The sequence below is a fragment of the Bubalus bubalis genome, chromosome 6 (assembly GCF_019923935.1).
Source record: "Bubalus bubalis isolate 160015118507 breed Murrah chromosome 6, NDDB_SH_1, whole genome shotgun sequence".
Lineage (NCBI taxonomy): Eukaryota > Metazoa > Chordata > Mammalia > Artiodactyla > Bovidae > Bubalus > Bubalus bubalis.
The window spans coordinates 77,426,995-77,449,019 of NC_059162.1; the positions used below are offsets into that span (position 1 = coordinate 77,426,995).

Sequence of the window (22,025 nt, forward strand, 5' to 3'; positions counted from 1 at the left end):
AACAGTACTTCCCCTTATAAGGTGGTGAAGAGGGTCAAATGAGAAAAGGCATCAACAGCACAGTGCTCTGTAAATATTGGCAAGTGGTCCTGTGTGTCCTCCTCCTTTCTGCTCTAATTATCTACTTATCTCCAGGTGACACCTTAGAGCTCTCTTTCCCTCGTACACTGTCTTAGTTAACTCTGGCTGCCATAAGAGAATGCCAAGTGTTGGGTGGGTTAACAACAAATCTTTATTTCTCACAGCTCTGGAGCCTGAAAGCATGAGATCAGGAGGCCAGCATAGCTGGGTTCTTAGTCAAGGCCCTCTTCCTGATTTACAAATTGCAACCATCTTTTCATTGTACCTTTACATGGCAGGATGAGTGGGGATAGAAGAGAGTAGGAGGAGGGAGTCAGGGAGAAAGACATGAGATGTCTCTTCTTATAAAGGCACTACTTTTATGAACTAGTTACCCATCATGAAGGCTCTATTTTTATGAACTAGCTATCTCCCAAAAGCCCCATCTTCAAATCCCACCACATTGTGGATTGGGGTTCCAACATACAAATACAGGGGGAAAACAAAGATTCAGTCTATAGTAATCACCTGAATCTATAGAACTATAGATTCAGTCTATAGTTCCAGGCTGGATGGCTGGAACGTCAGATGTGGTGGTGAGCCGACTGGGACCAGGCCAACAAGGGCTACCACCCTGAGGATAGACATGTCCTGCTGCCTAGCCCCCAACCTCCAGTCTAATAATGAGAAAAAGATACACTTCTATCTTGTTTAAGCCCCTAGCAACTGTCATATTCTAACTAATACTCATCTTAATATCATTAATATCAGCAGTGGTTCTAGAAGTACCAATTACTTATGGTGTCCTGAGAGGGGATACACATCTCAGAGCTGGAGACCTGAAGTCCTGACATGCAGGCAAAATGGAAAGAACTTTTAGGCAATCAGGCAAAGACAAAGGCAAGAATATTCTTGAAAGAACAGCATAAAGATGGCACTGAAGATGAGAAAAACGTATTGTTTGGAGAACAGGTGACAGATGAGGGTGTTTTGGGAAAGAGAGGTTGCAAGAAGCAAGGCAGTGAGGTAACAATGCTATGGCCTTTTAGGTCACATTCAGGAGTTTCAGCTTGCATTCAAGGACAACAAGGAACCACAGAAGGAAAGGTTTTGTGATTCAAATTTTAACTGATGTGTTTGTGGTATGGACAATGGAGTCAGAAAAGATGGAAGCAAGGAGACTATTTCAGTAATTAAAACAAGAAATAAAAGGTGGGTCACCAGGGATGGGGACACAAAAGCAGATTTGTGCAGGTTCAAATGATAAGAGGTAGAATCTGACAAAACACGAAAGTAGAGGGGGAAGCAGGCATAGAGAATTAGGACCAGATTTCCAGACTCTCCAAGGCTGGGACAGGGAAAGAAGGAGGAGTGGTTTTAAAAAGGAACATGGAAGATGCTGATCTTCGTTGCAAACATCCAAATGCTAAAGTTTCGAGGGCAACTAGATATTTAAGAGAGGGTATGGGGCTACCCATGGATTTGAACTCAATCCAGAATCAGTCTTTTCAAGTATTTTTAAAAAGTGAGGGATTTAGGGTCCAGTGGTCTTAGTGGTCCAGTGGCTAAGACTCCATGCTCCCAATGCAGGGGGCTCAGGTTTGATCCCTGGTCAGGTAACTAGCTGCCACTACAACACAGCACAGCCAAATAACTAAACAAATAATTTTTTTTTAGTGAATTAGGAAGATGATAGGGTAAACACTACTGCCAGGAGAGGGAACTGAAGCCCAGAAAGACCCAAAACCTGCAGCCAAGAAGCTAATCCCTTAGTCAGATCATACAATTAAACACAACATACAACCCGGATCTTTGCAGAACTACTTCTCTCACTAAGTCAATTATTTATTCACCAAACAATAACTGAGGACCCAGCTGTGCTTTGCACAGAACTGGGAGTTGCAAATACATAAGGCAAATGAGAAAAAGTCCCACGTGAATGACTTCTTTTATTGAAGAGGCTCTTCTGACTGGGGAAGACAGAAATTCAGCCAACAACAACAACCCGGAGAATGTCAGGTAGCGAATAGTAAATACTACAATGAAAAGAAAGCAAGACAAGTACAATCAAGAGCAACGGGAGTGATGGGAGATACTTGAAGTTGGATGATCGAGAAAGACCTCTCTGAGGATGTGTTGTGAATAACAAGATAAGCCAGCCATGCAAAAAAAAAAAAATCCAGGAAAAGAAGGGACCTGCCTTTGCAAAGGCCCTAAGGTGAGATGGGGCTTAATGTGGAGGTGCAGTTGGAGGCCCGTGTGGTTGGGGTTTGGGGTGGAGTGAGCCTAGGAAAGAGTCAAAGGAGATGGGGTCAGGGAGTGGAGTGGGGGTCAGAGCAGGGGGCTTGCAAGTTAGAGCTTGGATTTTATTCTAAGTACAATGGGAAGTCATCAGAGCATTTTAGGGTTTTTTCTACTTTTAACAAAAATTGAGTCGTTCTATTTATCTCTCTGAGCTTTGCAGATGGCTCAGTGGTAAAGAATCTGCCTGCCAATACAGGGGACACAGATTGGACCCCTGGGTTAGGAAAATCCCCTGGAGTAGGAAATGGCAATCCACTCCAGTATTCTTGCCTGGGAAATCCCAAGGACAGAGGAGCCTGGTGGGCTACCATCCATGAGGTCACAAAAGAGCCGGACACGACTTTAGCGACTGAACAACAACAAACCTCAATGAATCTATATGACCAATGATTCTGGCTGTTGGGTGGAGAGCAGACTTTGGCAGGATTAGAAACAACAATGAAAAGCCACGGCGTCCTCCTGTTCTAGCTCCACTTCTCTGCTGTCTGTCACCACAATCTCCACTCCCTCACGATGACCGAGAGACGTGGGAGTTAAACCCCAGTTTTCAATGGGGATTTGATTTCTATATCCTTCCACAAAGCCGAGCACAGTTTGGGGCATGTAGCTGTCCCTTTAATAATATTTGATGTTTGATTAATAAGTTAAACAACCCATTGACTCCATTTATTCAAAGAATCAGGCAAACCAATTAAAAGGCCTCAAAACAAAGCCCAGACATAGCAGCTGTTTGCCGGCCCTGGTCAGTTGCTTGACCAAGAGGGCCTGTCAAGCTAAATCAGCAGGGCAAAGCCAAGAGCTCACAGTGACACAGAGTTCCCAAGTCTGCCATTGTTCTCTCTTCCTGGTCTTAGGCTACAGTTTGTGTGTCTCTAGGAACCTGGAAGAAAACAAAAACATTCTTTTTGGTTTTCCTTTTGAATTTTTAATTTTGTATTGGGGTATAGGTGATTAACAATGCTGTGATAGTTTCAGGTAAAAACATTCTTTTTAAACCTGGTATTTCCAAGTCTTCAGAGGTTTGTCTTTCTTCAGCATCTTAGGTACACCCAGACTTAGGTGTGGACGAGCAGCTCACACTAGGCAGAGTGTGGCTCACACTTTATCTGCTTCCTTCCGGATTCACTAGTTAACACAGGATCTCTGGACTTTCCTCTCAAAGGCCTGAATCACCCCCAGAAGCCGGGGAAAAGCATGGTCATACTCAAGGCGTCAATGCCAACAATTGGATCATTGCCATCCTTGCACAAAAGGCACAGCACCCTCAAACTGCCTGCTCAACACAGCCCTTCCAGAGAGCCCCACCTGGCCCTTGCTGAGAAAGTGTAAGATTCCATGACCTGATGGTCAGGTGTGAAGCCTTCACCTGGAATGGGTTTCTTATGTAGAGTAGCCTTTAACTTGCAACCTGGAATGAGAAGGTGAGTGAAGCTGCTGTCCATGAGATTTCCCAGGCAAGAATACTGGAGTGGGTTACCATTTCCTTCTCCAGGGGATCTTCCCAACCCAGGGATCGAATCTGAGTCTCTTGTTTCTCCTGTATTGGCAGGTGGATTCTTTACCACTAGCGCCACTTGGGAAGCCTATTTATATAATAATTTTAACTAATTGATATAATTTATTTAAATTTTAATTAATTTCTTTAAGTAACATTAAAAATTAAAGATTCAGTTTCTCAGGTGCATTGCACAGTTGTAGAACTTTTTTTGCAGGATCTTAGTTCACTGACCAGGGATGGAAATTGCACCTTTGGCAGCAAAAGTACAGAGTTCTAACCACTGTCTGCCAGGACATTCCCATGATATAGAACATCTCTATCATTTCAGGCAGCCTTATTGGACAGCTCTGGTCTAGAAGACCCACTAGGATAAAGAATAAAGCATCTTAGTGCCAGGTTTTCAATTTCTAGTTCCAGCTAATGTGAAGCTCGGCTGTGTGTATCTCCTGCATTGTATTCCATGAGATCATTTGTGCCTTTATAATTTCCATCTACCACCTCTCCCATCACTACCATTTTCATGAGCTAGTTAGAGTAGATTTTGGTTCTTATTTTAGCTTTTTATATTCAAACGAATCTTAACTAAGAACATACTTTGATATTAGTAATTAAGAAAAACAGCAACCAGTGCAATTTACTGAGTTCTTCTGTGTGTGAACACCATACCTTCGCATTTTACCTGCATGTTTTTATTTAAACTTCACAAGAACTTCATAAGATAGATCTTTTATCTCCATTCAACAGCTGAAGGAACCAAGGCACAGAAAGGTTAAGAAAGTTACCCAAGGTCACAGAGCCAGTAGGTGGCAAAGTAGGGATGGAATCAATCTTCCATCTTCCATGATTGGTGTGTAGGTACGTGGCCTAACTTTTAACCATGGAAGTGAAGTGAAGTTGCTTAGTCATGTATGACTCTTTGCGACCCCATGGACTGTAGCCCACTAGGCTCCTCCATCCAAGGAATTTTCCAGGCAAGAGTACTGGAGTGTGAAAAGTGGTAGGTCCCCCATCCCGGGACATGGTGAGTAAGAATTAGAAGTCTGAAACTTCTTTAGAGATCTATGGACTCTGGAACACCTACTTAGGGCAGCTGGTCTAGTTCCAATCATCTCTCTGCCTAGCTTTTTTTTTTCTTTCACTAAAGAACAGGAAGTTTGAGAAGTAACAGGCCATGGGCACAGGCTGACCCTGCTGGGAAATAGCTCATGGGGAGAGCAAACTGCATGTCCTGTGAACCCGGGGACCAGTCAGCATAATTCCCTGATGCTGGGACTTCGGTCCCAGAACCTAAGTCGTATGCTGCTTGGAGTTGGAGCCAAGTTTAGAGGGGGGTGGGGAGTGAGCACATACTTCTCTGCTAAACTCCATTTCCCATTTGGTTTGGCAGCTTGTTTTTAATGAAATGAGGCCAGTCCAAGAATTCCGTGTCAACACGGCTCTTTTTACCGGAACCGCAAATGCAGCCCCCTGGGACCTGGCTCTATCTCTGGGCAGACATCAAAACCAGCTCCTTTTTCCTTTGAAATCATAACAGTCTTCTAAGAGTGATCCACTTCCTCACCTTCCCCCCACCCCTCGAGGAAGAATGTAAGGGCCAGGGCTTGTGGGCTGCAGCACCCCCAGGATTTATGGTTGGCAGAGAAAACCTCAGGGCTGGCCAGGCTGAGGGGTTCCTGGACCCTGCTGTCACTTTTCCCTTTCTTGTGTGTCCAAGGCCTCATGGTTCCTTCCTGCCTGCTTGTCTCCTGTCCAGGACCAGCCTGATGAGTAGGCAAGGCGTTTCCAACCCCCTTGGCACCCTGCCTTCACACTGTGACTTCAGGGGTGGGGGCACTGTAACAGATGCTGCCACATCAAAATCCTTCCCCATCCCCGTTCACTGGCCGAAGCCTGAGGCATCTGTCAACCTTCTGTAACTCTTCAGGGTTCCTCTGCTTTGGGTCACTATTTAGGGGCTTCAACACGTGAGATCCCAAAAGGAGGTAGGAGATAGGGCGAAGGGTAGGAAGAAAGCAGACACATTTGGGGAGGGAGAATAATCGTGATTAGTGGAAAGTAAACGGCGGATTGTTGGTAAGTGGTAGGTACTGATGGGGCGTTTATTGCAGATAAGGTTCTCTGCAGGAGAGAGGAAGTGAAAGAAAGGCTTTTCATGCCCTATCCCCTGGGGCACGGGATGACCTGGCTCCGGGTCACTTTCTCTAGGAAGGCTTCTGTGACTCCTGACTCACCCCAAGACAGCTCTGTGGTCCTCCTCTGTGTGCTTATAATATCCTGTGCTTCTCTCCTTTGCGGTTCTAACCACCCAGTCATCACCTCTCCACCTTCCTGCCTTCCTCCTCCCGATTTCCTGCCATGCACCCAGCACTCCTGCATCTACTTAGTGAGGTTAGCAGACACCCCCATTATTTTGAGGGAATGAAGGAATACTAGCTGCTCCTTGCAGTGCTGGAGAGGAGCAGGTGAAGGGGTGGTGGAGTTATTGCTGCTTTAACTGAAGGGGATGCTGCGATCCACAGAGCAGGTGGCGGTTATGCAGCATGCCTGGAGCGTGTGAACCTGGGCTCCATCACTTCCTAGCTGTGCGTTTGGGCAAGCTATTTCATCTTTCTGTACCTCAATTTCTTCATTCATAAACTAGGGATGATAATAATACCTATCTAAATTTTTGTGTAAAAAATGAATTAATGTATTTAAAGTCCTTAAAGTTGGATACATTGTAAGCTTTTAATAATTGTTAGCTTAACAGAAATTTTAAAACCCTACAAGAGTCAGGTCTTTAAGCCATCACCATTCATTGCTGACTTGCTTTGTTCCCACCTCACTGGCCCCCTCCTATGGCTTTAATACAATGGCCCAGCCTTGCCTCACAAGCCTTTCCTCTGGACTCAATCTGAAAGAGCACACTCCTTTCCCTGCTTTGGGTTTCATCACTATACTTTACAGTATACATCCAGGCACAGCACCTTTGCATTACTTTGAGTTTTGTTTGTGTCCACACAAGAAAGGCAGGGGCCTTGTTTTATTCACTGTATCATTCCTAGTGCCGAGTATAGTGTCTACCACCTAGGAGGTGCTTAGCAATAGTTGATGGATGGGTAGATGGGTGGATGGATGGATAGGTAGATGGATACATGAATGGGTGGTTGGATAGATGAATGGATGATGGATGGATGGATGGGTAGATGGACCCACTGACCCCCTTTGAGAGACTTCTATGGCCATTTCTTCCTGCCTCCCCCTCTTCAATCTCCCAATCACACACCCTCATGTGCAACATTATTTCCAACTTGCATTCTACCACACTTGCTCTCTTCCCCCTCAGATGGTCATTTGCCAAAGCCATATACTGTCTCAGGAGGCAGGGTCTCCTCACACAAGCAGTTTGGAATTTGCTCACTAGTCCAGAAAGTTCAGCTACTCAGCATCAGCTATTAATGAGACACAGTGAATAAGACAGACAGTCCAATGAGAGAGATAAGTGAATGGAGAGATGATTACATCTTCTTTGAAGCTGGTTAGAGAGAAGCCCAGTGAGCACAGGGCCACCAAGGAGGGGCCCATGACATGCACCCAGGCCAGGAGTCCCCCTTAGACCCAAAGCTAGGCTCCACCACAGAGCCTCATCCTAAATAAAGCACACGTACTGATGACACATAGCTAGTCTGTCAGATTTCTCCTGATCTGAAACAGTACTTGGAGAACCAGAGTGAAACTGAAAATTTTTATCAGTCACAGGAGTACAGATTTGACATCATCAAAGAAATATTTTCAATACCATGGGGAAGGGCAGGCAGTGTAATTAGCCATGAGTAGAATACTTCCCGCTTTCGAGGGTGGAGAAAACCTGGGCTCCAGGTGCTGTGGGCCTTGAATGGGGGAGGAATGACTCAACTCACAGATCCCTGCTGGGAAAGGAATGTTTTACCAAACTCCCTCATCTGTAAATCACATACTCAAAGACTGGTGGGGTTTTTTAAATTATTATAATTAATTTTTATAGTCCCAGAAAACTCCTGCTGATCATAATTCCTTGATATGATTTTTAAATAATTTTCAAAATTAGACTGTGATGGGTTGAATTTTGTCTCTCCCCTCCCCCCAATTTATATACTGAAGTCCTAACCCTCAGTCCCTCAGAATGTGACCTTATTTGGAGATGGGATCTGTACAGAGGTAATCAAGTTAAAATGAAGTCATTCAGGTGGGTACCAATCCAGTATGACTAGTGTCCCTCTAAAATGGGAAAATTTGGACACAGACAGGCACTGAAGGAAGAAAATGTGAAAAGACATAGAGGGAAGGCAGTCGTCTACAAGCCAAGGAGAGGGGCCTGGAACAGATCTTTCTGTCCTCAGGAGGAGCCAATCCTGCAAAATCTTGATTTTGAACTTCTAGCCTCTAGAGTTGTAACATAATAAATTTCTGTTGTTTCAGCCACCCAGGCCATGGTGCTTTGTTATAGCAGCACTAAGAGTAAATAGCAATTTTTCTTTAGACCAAGACAGAAAAGAACCTCATCTATGTCCTTCCTAATCACTGTTGAATTCAAGGATTGTTAGGTCCTCTGTGGGAATATACACATTGTATGTATTTCATACCTATGATTTGGCACAAGACAGAGAATAACAAAGCCTTTACATTTTTGAAGGGGCTGGTGGAGTGTTAGGCATATAGATTCAGTTCAATTTAACAGATATTTATTGATCCTTCCATGTGCCAGGTACTGGGCTGGAGACACAGAAAGTGTAATCCCTGCTTTCAAGGAACTTACAATCTGGTAGAAAAAGTGCAAGTGTGTAAATAATTACACTTCAGAATGATATGCACAGTGATTGAAATGCATAAAGAATGACACCAGGGGACTTCCCTGTTGGTCCAGTGGTTAAGATTTGCCTTCCAGTGTAAGAGGTGTGGGTTTGATCCCTGGTCAGGGAGTTAAAATTCCACATGCCTCTTGACCAAAAGAACAAAATATAAAAAGGAAGCAATATTGTCACAAATTCAATAAAGACTTTTAAAATGCTCCATGTCAAAAAAAAAAAAAAAATGACATGAGGAAAAAGTGCCTATCTCAAGGAATGGGGGCCAGTAAGAGAAGCTTCTCAAATCTTTATTAATAGAGAATGTTATGTAAATTATGGTATATTCATATAATGGCCATCCTAGGGGAATTACGCAACTGTTAAAAAATGAAGTAGAATTATATATACTCTTATGGAAAGATCTTCAAGGCATTAAGTGAACAAGTTAAATGGGAGAATAATGTACATAGTATGGTACTGTTTGTGTCATCAAGAGAAGGATATGTGAATAGTTACCTAGATTTGTGAATGCATAGAAAGAACCTGGAAGAAAATGTAAAAACTAGTAATATTAGTTATCTGAAAGGATGGGGGAGGAGCGCTCAGGAAACTTGCTCCGGACGCCTGAGATGACTGTTGGAGATTTCATCTCCCAGAGAACCCAGCTGTATTCTCCGTCCTCATGCCATGTCCATCCAGCCAGCGTGTCTGTTTACACTGCGGCCCTGTCCGCAGATCCTCAGTCATAAGCACGCTGTTTGCTTTGCTGGACTTGTAGCAAAGAGCTTTGGATTCAACAGCAGGCAGAATTGGTTCCACATCCCCAAATTTTCACTCACTAGCTGTGTGATCTTAAAAATATATATATCTTTATCCTCTGAGCCTCAGTTCTCTCATTATGGGGTGATCATAAGAATTGAAAAAGGTAATACCCATTGAAAGTGAAAGTGAAGTCGCTCAGTCATGTCCAAGTCTTTGGGACCCCATGGACTATAGCCTACCAGGCTCCTCTGTCCATGGGATTTTCCAGGCTAGTATACTGGAGTGGGTTACCATTTCCTTCTCCAGGAGATCTTCCTGACCCAGGGATTGAACCTGGGTCTCCCGTGTTTTAGGGAGACGCTTTACCATCTGAGCCACCACGGAAGATAGGTTCAATAAATCATACCTTTAAAAAAGATAAATAAGAGGAATCAGTCAATATTCAACTGATCCCCACTGAAATCAGACCAGCCCTCAGGTTAGGCTTGTGTGTCTGCGTTAGCCACTCAGTCATGTCTAAATATTTGTGACCCCATGGACTATAGACCACCAGGCTCCTCTGTGGTGGGATTCTCCAGGCAAAAATACTGGAGTGGGTTGCCATTCCCTTCTCCAGGGGATCTTCCCAACCCAGGGATCGAACGTGCATCTCCTGCACTGGCAGGCAGATTCTTTACCATCTGAGCCACTAGGGAAGCCCCTCAGGTCATGCTTATCTATGGCCAAGTGGACTGTCTGTCTCATGGTGACTGAACTCGAGTTTTAATTAAAAAAAAAAAAGTCACATCAAATCAAACCAAAAGGAAGTAAATAATGGATTTGAAGATTTGCTCAAGAGTGCTCATTTTAAATAAATAAGAGATTCTACCTTTTCCCTTGGTCCTCTCCATTCCCAGTCCCCACTGCATGCATGCATGTGCGTGCACGCACGCAGGCAAACACACCTCCAAACCACTAGAATCTTGTGCAGACCTGTTCCCCTGGGAAGAAAACCCAGGATGACACCATCTGAATATGCAAATTTGCTGTATCTTTTATCAGAGCAGCCATCAAGAAGTTTCTTTAAAATAATGCTTGCCCTACAGCATTTAGCATATATTGAGCCCTACTGAATCAATGCAATTCACTAGATATTTATTTAGTCTTTGTAATATGAAAACTAGTAGTGTAGTAGACTCTTACTGTCAGGTCCATAGTACCTGATCCTGCTTCTTACATTAGGGAACTCTCTCATTCTGTGGGTTTAGGGAAGAAGCAGAGACCTTTCTCCTTAAACAAAAGTTGAAAGAAAACAGGCATCTTTTCAACCCACTCCCTGGCAGCCAGAGCTCTGATCTGTGCATTGGACTCAGCTATTTGGTGTCTCCATCTGGGACTTTCAACCTGGAGCAAGTGGTATAAAGACAGGGGGAAGGTTCAAGACAATCACAGCCTCACGGTTTGGAAGTCTGGTAGCAGCCTCAGAAGTGAGCCTCATAACCAGACAGTTCCTGGGGCTAGACCTGGACTGTGTTCTCAGCTGCCTAATCTACCTTAGTTCCTGCCCATTTTCCACACCTGATTCTTCAGCCTTCTTGTTGGTCCTGTGAACAACCCAAAATCCTTTCAATAGCTTCCTATTTTCCTTAAGTTAACCAGACTTGGTACCTATTTATTTGAAACCAAGAACTCTGACTGGAACTAATCACTGCGAATTATTGAGCAGCTATGAGCTAGGAATTATTCCAAGCTCTTTACATGGAGTATTTCACTTACCCTTCATAACAACCTTTGGAGAACAGAACCTGTTACTCCCATTTGACAAGTGAGGACATGGAGGCTTGAGTTAAATGGCTAACTCAATTCAACAGCTAGAAAAAAGGCAGAGTCAGGATTCAAATCCAGAGCCATCTGACTGACTGACAAATCCAGAGGCATCTCCATTGCACTCTCTCCTACTCAGCTCCCCCATGTCTTTGTGGATTAGTTTTACCAGTTACTCAAAGTGTCTTATACCTGATATCATGTAATCCTGACAACTCCTCGAGGCTGGAATTTTTAATCCACCCCCCCCCACCACCACCCCGCGCCTTTTTTTTAACGAATGAGGAAACAGCCTCGGCAAGATTAAAAGCAACTTGCTCAAATATTTATCATAAGCCTTAAAACTGTGCATACTCTGTGATTCAATGACTTCAGATTTGAGCATGTATCCCAAGGAAATCATCAGAGGAGTGACCAAAGATTACTCACTGAGCTGTCATTTATTGCAGGGGAAAACTAGAGACCATCCTTATGTCCAGTGATCAGGAGATGGCCAAATTAGGGAATACCATATGATGGAATATTATTTTGATCATTAAATTCAATCTGTAGAAGCAGATCAGTGTCTGCTTGGGCTTGGGAGGAATATGAGGACTGACTTCAAACAGGGTCTTCAGGAATTTTCGAGAATGATGGAGACGTTCTATGTCTTGACTGTGGTAATGATTACATGAGTGCACACAGTTTCCCGAATGCATCAAGTTATCCGCTTAAAATGGGTCCATTAAAAAAAAATTATATTTATTTATTTATTTTTGGCTGTTCTGGGTCTTCATATGGGCTGTATGGGCTTTCTCTAGCTGCTGTGAGCAGGGGCTACTCTCTAGTTGCAGAACACAGGCCTCCCATTGCAGTGGCTTCTCTTGTTGCAGAGCATAGGCTCCAGCCACATGGGCTTCAGTAGCTGGCGGGACAAGGGCTTAGTAGCTGTGGTTCCTGGGCTCAGAGCACAGGCTCAGTAGTTGTGGCCCATGGGCTTAGTTGTCCCGCGGAATGTGGGATCTTCCTGGACCAGGGATCAAACCCGTGTCTTCTAAATGGCAGGCAGATTCTTTACCACTGACCCACCAGGGAAGCCCAGGTGCATTTATTATAAGTAAATTATACCTCAAAAAAATTTATAAAGCTACTTCTGTAGAAAAGATTTTTATCAAGGACAATGTTCCTAAAATATTAATTGAAAAGTTTAAAAAATAATATTTACAATATATTTATTTCCATGTGTGTTCCATGCATAGAGAAGAACTAAGAAGTAAATATACCAAAATAACAATAGTGGCTATCATTGGATGGTAGGAATCATGGATAATTTAGACCTTTTTTACACTTCTCTGTGTTCTTTAGTGATCAGAAGAAACAAACACTAAAAAAAAAAGTTATTGACTTGCTGTATGTCATTCAAGTATCTAACAGAGAAGAGACTAGAAATTAGGACTTTGTAGCCAAGTTAATTGTACCTTCCACTATGCCTCAGAGTTTCTACTCTGTACCAGGAATTGCTGTATTGCATGCTTTGGAAAATTGCCTATAAAACATGTTCTTGCCTGTGAGGAATGTGAACTCTGCACGGAAGGATGAGGAAGGCGTGATTACATCTAGGGACTCAAGAGAGGCTTCACAGAGGTGGCTTCTATGATGAGCCAAGAAGGATGAGTGGAACCAAGATGGGCAGTGACCAAGACTAGGAGGGCAAGAGAGTCTTCAATCCAGACTAGGGGAATCGTGTAGAGGGTGACTCTGGGGAATGAGGTGACAGGAGAATCTGGACTCCATTAGGAGGGGCCCTTGAATGAGGCCTGAGCAGTTGGGCCCAACAAGCCACTGTACAGATGCCAGAACAAGGCATCCGTAGACTAGCAGTGCTTAATCCCACTTCCTGACAAAGATCTCTGAGTTAAAATGTGCATCACGAGAACATAAACACAGTACTGAAAAGCCCAACTTACGGTCACTTTTGGGCGCAAAAGACAGCTGTGCCTTACCATAGCCAGCTCAGATCTCCAGAACAGCTAGGTGGCCTAGGGCCACTCAGCTCCCTCTCCTTATCATACCAGGGGGACCCCAATGGCAGGGCTGATGGAATTTTGTATTCTGGTGCCCACCACAATTTGTATCTGTGACTGGTATAGAGTACAGAGTCAGTAAATGGCTATGAAATGAATAAGAGAGACGTTTACATTTTAAAAGGAAATCTAAGAAAGGAAGTATGTATAATGGTTAGAGCACTGACTCTGGAACCAGATTGCTTGATTTGGAGTCCAACTTCTTGGCTCTGTGACCTTGGGAAAGTTACTTAACCTCTCTGTTCTTTGGTTTCCTGTATCTAGAACATGAGATCATGAGAGGGTCCTCTCTCCTAGGTTGTTCTGAGGATTAATCAAGTTAGTAGATGAAAAGCACTTAGAACAATGCCTGGCACATAGTGAAAGCTATATAAGAGTTAAATATTATTATAAGAGGTTTTTCTAGTCCAACCTCTTGCTTTAGAGATGAGGAAACTGAAGTCCAAAGAAAGGCAAGTGACTTGTCCAAGATCACAAAAGGAGTTGAAGGTGTAACTGAAGGCTCTGCGTCTATGAATCGATACAGCTGTGGAATGAAAGGATTTATTGGTTAGCTTCTTGCCCTGTGACTGCCATTGTCCGAGATATTTTCTGGGGAACCTAAGCCATGTTTGCAGTCTTTGGGTTGGGATAAAAATGTGTATACACAAGAAACAGCTTAATACAGAATGCATTCCTAGCCAGACAGCACAGCAAGAGATAGGAGATCAGAAAATGGGAAGATTAACCTGGGCTGGCTGAACCAGGCAGAGGCCTCTTGGATCTGCAGGGTGAAGAAATGATCAGGACAGTGGCTTTCCATTTTGGTGTGTGGAGAGTGACTGAGAGTGACTGGGAATTGTCAGACACCCCAGCTCCACAGACTCTCCCTCCACGTAGCAGTGAGAGGGGAAAGCCCTTTGGAATCAGGTAATCTGGGCTGAAATCCTGGCTATATCATTTATCAGGTGAGTGACCTATGGACAGTCCCTTGCTGTCTCTGAGCGTTAGTGTCTTAATCTGTAAAATGGAAATAATAATATCCTGTCTACTGGGTTGTTGTGGGACCAAAAGAGCTGGTACACTGAGAGACACAGAAGATTAATTAAGATTAATCGCTTTTCTTTTGGGCCCTCTTCTTTGGCCCACCAGATTGAGAAGTCCTTTAATACCTCTCTAATGAGGGACAGGCTGTAAGCCGGAGACAGAACAAATCAAACTAAATCACTAGAAGAGTTTTAATTACCTTCCCTTGAGACTTGAGACCAGGCCATTTTTTTTTTTTTTTTTTTTTGTCCCCCTGTCGGGGGAGGAAGGTGCTAAAGATGGAGGGAACATAAAGTTTTGGAAAAGGTGTGGCGAGGACTGCAAAGGAAAGCCCCAGGAAGGGAGAAGGTAGACACTGAGTACCTTAGCTATGGCCAACCCCAAGTAGGGCATCAACTTTCCTTTGGTGGAAAGGAAAGGTACTAACGTGTTGAGCATGACTAAGTGCCAGGCATTGTGTTAGATGCCAGGAATACGACTTTGAACTATATATGACTCTTACTCTGAGAAGCTCCAGTCTTTCGATAGATATTAGCAGGAAAGTAAAGCATTTTAAGTCACATAATTATAATATGAACAAGACAACACAGAAGACAGAATGACTAATACTATGAGGAAGTCATATGGAAGGTGGGTTTTGACAGATGAATAGGAGTTCAATTTAGGAAGGCAATCGAAGGAAGGGCAAATGATATAAGGCTCAGCACTGCTGGAGTAAAAAATGGTCTGAAAAGATGAGTTTGAGAGATGAGGCTGGGGAGGGAGATAGAGGCTAAATGATGATAATAAGCCTTTATCCTAGAGTGATTGGAGCCAATATAGGGTTTTAAGTGAAAAGAGGATTGTGTCCAATTTTTAAGTTAGAAAGACAGCCCTGGCAGCAAACTGCAAGGTGTGTTGGAGTGGAGGCAAGCCTAGAAGAAGAATGCTGTTGAAGATGCAGTTTCTTGTTCCAGTAGAGAGCATGAGGGTCTGAACTAGGAAACCATGTGGCCATCTTCTCCAGAGCTCCTCAACCACATGCAACATTATCCTCTTCTTAATCCACAGCGTATGTTTTTCCTCACTCATGGCCCCCACCACCCTGGGCCATGTGTTGCGATTATCTGTATATTTGTCTTCCTTCCTCTGCCAGGTTGAGAGCACTTTTCTTTCTCTGAATCCCTGGAGCTGGTTCACAGTTGGCACCGATGTGTTTTGAGGGTCATGGGGTTTGCAAAGAAGGGCATAGGGTGTACACAGCATGTGGCCCTGTTCATGAGCCAAACAAGACCTCCAGGCCTTCTGTTCACTCACTTCCCTTCTGTATTTGTCCTTAATCAAACTGTGCAAAGAAATCTTAACCGCCTTCTGTATTGTTTTGTGAATCAACAGAAGAGTCTTGTATGTTTACCAACCGGTGCTTTAAGGAAATAACACATAATCAGGGGAGGAAAAACCAGCTGGTGGTAGTTGGAGTTCGCCTGATTGTTTGTTTCCCCTCTCATAAAAAAAAAAAAAAAATTTGATCTTGGTTCAGCCTAGGACAGTTTTCCAGAGGTGAACTTGCCAGTTCACAAAGACACTTGCGTGGAGGATTATTTTCTCCTTTGCTCCTCCATGACTTTCCCTTTGCCTGATGCATCTGCGTGGGCACAAACAGGGCGACTGCCGGTTAACTGGAGCCGAAAGTTGTTATCACCTGACATCTTCAGCAACAGCTTATGTAAAACGAGCTGGTTCCAGCAAGCTCACGTCCCCAGGCGGGAGCCGGCCAGCGATGGCATCCTCCGGGCGCCTGTGAGCTGCACACCGCCAGGGGCAGGGGCCGGAGGAGCAGGCAGCGCCACTGAGGGCTGGGACTGCGTGGGGTGCTGGAGGGAGCTGCCTCCGAGGACACGTGGGCAGGGAAGTCAGGCAAGAGAGGACTGCGAGTCCCGGGCAGCACCTGTTCCCAGGGAGTAAATAATACTTTGCCCTTGTGTAATAATTCCTGCCTGTCGCCCGGCAGGCATCCAGTTCATCCTGCGCCGTGGGCCGCCAGCCTCGCACCAGCGCCCTGCTGGTTTCAAATGCGCTTTGGAAAAGAAAGCAAAGGTCCTGATGGCTTCTGCTCCCCACTTAGCTCGCTCTCCCTCCTGGACTCTCATTTCACAGCTGCCGTCCAACTGTAAGGCTCCCAGGGTGGGCCTGCCAAGTATTTGCATCTGACGCCTCCAGCTCTGGAGAGAAGCGAGGTGACCAGGGCAGAGAGCCTGAGACCACTCGGCCGTGGTCCCAGGAGGACAGGTGCTAGTGCTGTGGCTTCATCCCATCCCCCCTTTCCTCCTCTACCCGCATTCCCCTCTCTGTTTACAGTCTATTCGCAGGACAATATTTGAAGTATTTGAAATATGGGCGTCATATCCCAAGACTGAATGCCAGGCCCATTGTGCGGAAGGAGAATTAGTAAGTTTAGAGACAGGGAAGATTAATCTGTCTGTTTGGTAATGAATCAGAGTTCCGCGATCCCTCTGTTTTGAAAGGACATCGTTTATCGGTTAAGTAATAATGCAGTGGCTAAAAACTTGGGTACTAAGGGCAAACAGGCCTGGGTTCAAATTCCAGCCTGGCCACCAGCCTGCAGCAGGATTATTTTTGGGTAAATTCCTTTGTTGCATTTGTTGGGTGACCAACTCATCCAGGTTTACCCTGGATTTTCCAAGGACTGGGAACCCCCTCAGCCAGCCTGGGCACACTCAGGAGAGGACCAAGATGGGGCTCAGCTTCTGGGGTGTGAAACCTAACTGCATAAGACTCCTATGATGTTTGGGGGGTTTTTTGTTCTGTTTTGTTTTCATTTATTTTTTAACTGAAGGAAAATTTTTTACAACGTTGTCATGTTTTCTGCCCTACAACAATATAAATCAGCCATAATTATACATATATCCCCTCCCTCTTGAGCCTCCCTCCATCCCTTCATCCCACCCCTCTAGATCACTCCCTGGCTGGGCTCCCTGTGTTATACAGAAACTTCTTACCAGCTATCTATTTTACACACTGTAGTGTATATATATCTATGCCACTTTCTCCATTGGTCCCACTCTCCCCTTTACAAGGGAATATTGCTGTTGCTGCTGCTAAGTCGCTTCAGTCATGTCCGACTCTGTGCGACCCCATAGACGGCAGCCCACCAGGCTTCCCTGTCCCTGGGATTCTCCAGGCAAGAACACTGGAGTGGGTTGCCACAAGGGAATATTACTCAGCCATAAAAAATGAATGACTTCAAGTCAGTTCTAGTGAGGTGGATGAACCTAGAGGCTGTTACACGGAGTGAAGGAAGTCAGAAAGAGAAAAATAAGTATCATATATTAGCACATATATTGGAGAAGGAAATGGCAACCCACTCTAGTATTCTTGCCTGGGAAATCCCATAGGCAGAGGAGCCCAGTGGGCTACATTCCAGGGGGTCACAGAGTCGGACACAACCTAGTGACCGACTTTCAGTTTTCAGTTTCAATTTCAAACATGGTATCGGTGAACCTATTTGCAAGGAAAGAATGGAGACGCAGGTCTAGAAGACTCTTGCAATGTTTACCATGCTGCCCAGTGCACACCGAGTACTCTGCTAGCTAAGCTAGTGTGATGCCCTTTTGAGTGTTCAAAGGTCTTGGAGTACTTAAGTGACCTGGTGCCCTGCTGAGTGCAAGAGACACAGCTGCAAACATACCTGTCATTGTGTAAACACGGCAGCATTTGTGACTGGAGTCAGCCCTGTTAAGTAGCTAGTGTAATCTCTGCTTTACTGATGAGGAAATTAAGTCTCTGAGGGGAAGGACTTGCCCAACATTAATAGTTAGGAAGGGAAGGACGTGGATCTTGAACCCAGCTCTTCTACGTCAAGCCCTGAGTTCTTTTGCCTTAGATCATCTCACCTCCCTTGAGGTCATTTACACTATACCTTGACTATTGCACCTGCCTTTGCTCAAGCTGTCACCTCTTCTGGAATGCCCTGCTCCCTGCTCTGGCCTGTCAGCCCTCCATCTCTTCACCTGGCTAACTCCTACTCTCCTTGGTACACAGTTCAGGTACCACCTTCTCCAGAAACCTGTACTAACCCCTCTTCTGTGTCTCTGCCCTCTTAACACCCCTAGATGTTGAAGCTGAAGTGCCAATATTTTGGGCACTTGATGAGAAGAGCCAACTCATTGGAAAAGACCCTGATGCTGGGAAAGGTTGAAGGCAAAAGGAGAAGGAGTGGTAGAGGATGAGATAGTTAGACAGCATCACTGACTCAATGGACATGAATTTGAGCAAATTCCAGGAGATAGTAAAGGACAGGGGAGTTTGGTGTGCTGTAGCCCATGGGTCGCCGAGAGTTGGGCATGACTTAGTGACTGAAAGCTACAACAACAACATTCCTTGGGTTTCTCTGCTGCTACGGTTCCGTCACTGTATCCTAATGACTTATTGATGGACTGTCTCCTGTGAGCCCCTGGAAGCCAGGGGTTTCCACCTCCCCACTTCCCCAGAGCCAAGCATGGCTCCTGACACAAACCAGGTGCTCTGTGCATGTCACGGAACTGCACTGAATTCATTAAAGTCTGACATGATTTTGTACTTAACAATAATAAAATAGCTACTATTACTTGAATCTTATGATATCAGGCACTATGCTGAGCATATACATTACTCATTTAATCCTCACAACAAACTCATGAGGTTTGATAAATGACAAATAGGAAAATAAGGCTCAGAGAAGCCAAATAACCTGCCCTAGGTCACAGAGCCAACAAGCGGCATATCCAAACTTTGATCCAGATCTGCCTAACAGCCTCTTAACCTCTGAGCTCTTTACTATCTTTGGTACCTAACTCAGTTCCTTGCCCAGATGAGGCACTGGGCACTAGCTGACAAGGTGGGTAGATAGCATGGAGCAGGGACCAAGCTCTCCACGGGACCGCAATGCTGGACACAGGCTCACTCTCTTTGGGCCCTCACAGCTAGCTGGGCTGTGTTTTAGGAGGAACCAGCTCCCTGGCCTGGCACCGAAAGCCCTTCTTAATTCCAGGGCTCATTTTCACCCTAGTGCACCTTCCCAGCCTTTCTCATCCTCCCCAGGGCAAGGTGAGGTCTAAGAAACCTGAGGAATGTGGCTGAATTGTCTTCAACAAATTCTTTGCGGGTAAAACCTAGGGGAGTTTCCAGCTACTTTCCTCTGACTGTTTCAGCTAAGAACACCAGGATAAGCTGCAATGACTCATCCCATGGAAAACTAGGGCCGCTGAAGTTTCCCAGGAAGTTGTGTTGCTGTACACACGTCTGCAGCCAGCCAGGGCAGGAAGTCGCTGGCAGTCCAGGGTTCTCCCAGCCTCCCGGTGGCAGTGTGTGTGTGTGGGGGGGGGGCGGGGGGGGGGGGGGGCAGAAGGCCAGAAGAATGAGCCCAGCTGCCCAGGTGAGAGAGGCGAGGTCTGGAGGTGACCTCTCATCTGTAAGAAACCTCAGGGATGGACTTGGAGGATGGGTCCTGGTCACAGTCTTTCCAATGTAACAATAGCCAGTGATGCAGCTTTTCTGAGCTTTGGGGTCCTCTCTGTAGAAGGGGGAGAAACGTACCTATTTTTAAAAGGCTGACGTGAGATTAAAAAAATTAAGGTCTGCATGATGCTGAGCAGTCCTCACCCTGCGCAGGTGCTTGACAGCAGTAGCTCTTATTATGTGAGTAAGGAAGAGGAAGAATTACGAGGGAGCCCCAGCGTCTGGGGCGGCTGTGAGTCCAGCCGATTCCTCACCACTTCCCCCCAGAAAGAGTCTGTTTGCTGCGCCACCACAGCTGTCCCCGGACTGAGCTGCATGTACCGTGTTCCCCCGACCAGCAGCTCCCAAAGTGTGTTTTCTACAGGCTGGTATATGCAGGAAGGACTGGGGGGCGGAGGGGGGTGTTGTCCAGAACCCATTGTTCTGCAGCCCTGGCAAGCTGAGAGTGCATGACCCTGCAACACTGTCTCAAGGGGACCTTTCCTCCAGAGGTCAGGCTGGGTCTACGCTCTTACCCAATGAGGGCCTGCCTTTGAGAAATCCCTTCTGGACACACGGCAGGAGGGCTCATGAGCTCCACAGTCTTGGCTATGTCCCCTTTCTCTCCCTCCCACCCACCCCCCTTTTTTTTTTTGCAGAACCTGAGGCAAATGGAAAATCTGTGCTCAGGTAAAGATGTGATGTGTCTTAGATAATATCGCTTTTTCTCTGACTTTGAAGTATGTCAAAGAAAAGCCGCATGACCTAAAATTGATAATAAAAAGTTTTTAAAGTATGGTCATGTCTTCTTGTCAAGTCAATAAGTATCTATTAAGTTGATAAGTGTTTGAAGACTGGGGCTCATGAAGCCTTTATAGATGGAAAGGCCCATGGAACTGATGGAACAGTTAAGAAATGGGAGCTTCAAGAGAAGTGACATTCTAAAGATTATCTGCCAGGTGGGGGGAGATTTAATCCAATACACTGATTTTTGGTTTAATTCTCTCTCCTCCTCCTCCTCCTGCTTCTCATGGCCACCCCATGATGTAGCTGGTACAGTGCTGGGCAACATAAGAACACCAAGAATTAAGGGGAACACCGCTGTTTTTGAGAACCTTTCAGTCTAGTAGAGAAACCAGCAGGTTAAGCAGTGAACAGATGATCCTTAATAGGATATGCAGGAGAAAGGACAAAATCATCCTATGAGGCAGACATACCCTGGCTCTATCTCCTGGAAAGGTCCCACCAGTCACCATCTGTGGGACCTGGGACAGGTTACCTAGCACCTGGAAACCATAATTTCCTCACCTATAAACCTACCTCTTAGGATTACTATGAAAGCATTTAGTGTAGAGCCTAACACATACTGGGCTTCCCAAGTGGCTCAGTAGGTAAAGAACCTGCCTGAAATGCAGGAGACACAAGAGATATGGATCTGATTCCTGGGTCAGAAGATCCCTTGGAGGAGGGCACGGCAACCCACTCTAGTATTCTTGCCTGGGAAATCCCATGGACAGAGGAGCCTGGCAGGCTACGGTCCGTAGATGGCAAAGAGTCGGACACAACTGAATTGACTGAGCACAGTAGCACATACTAGGAGTTCAGTAAATGGAAGCAAAAATAAATCCAAGTCCTACCAAAATTAGACTTTCCTGTGAATACCCCCATTGTTTGCACTGTGGATTTACATCTGTTTTTCCTTTAGTCCTCACAAGAGCATTCAGATAACTGGGGAAGATTCTGAATAAATATTCCTTAAATGGTACATGAATAATAAAATTAACAAGCACAGCACACTTATGATATGTCTGGTACTATTTTTAGCACTATCTGCTCTATGTAACTTATGTAATACATGCATTGTACTGGTACAACCATGCTATGAGCTGGATACTATTATCATTCCCATTTTACAGATAAGCAAACTGAGGTCCAGAGATACTAAGATTAAATGGGTAGTGCGTAATTTAGCTGAGAATGAAGTCATGTAAGCAGACTCCAATGTTTGTGTTCCTATGAATGAACAGTGCACCAGTGAGTATATCCCCTATTTTACAGATTCCTTCAGAGCATAACTGAATTGCCTGAGGTCACACAGCTGGTTTCATGCTAAAATGGCCATCAGATGGCAGGAGTCCACTTCCCAGCCCCCATTTGAAGTTAGGTATAGTCATGTGACTTGCTTTATTTGATAAAATGTGAGTGGGAGTTGTCTATAGCACTTCCAGA

At 45.0% G+C, this 22,025-nt stretch overlaps 1 long non-coding RNA gene across 1 annotated transcript in view; it reads right to left on the bottom strand.

The window, feature by feature from the left end:
• Positions 1-3,000: 3,000 nt before the first annotated feature.
• Positions 3,001-22,025, bottom strand: part of LOC123334096 — a 39,675-nt gene continuing 20,650 nt past the window's right edge. Inside the window, exon 3 of the long non-coding RNA XR_006551863.2 lies at positions 3,001-3,244. This is a non-coding gene — a long non-coding RNA (uncharacterized LOC123334096). The remainder of the gene's footprint in view (positions 3,245-22,025) is intronic.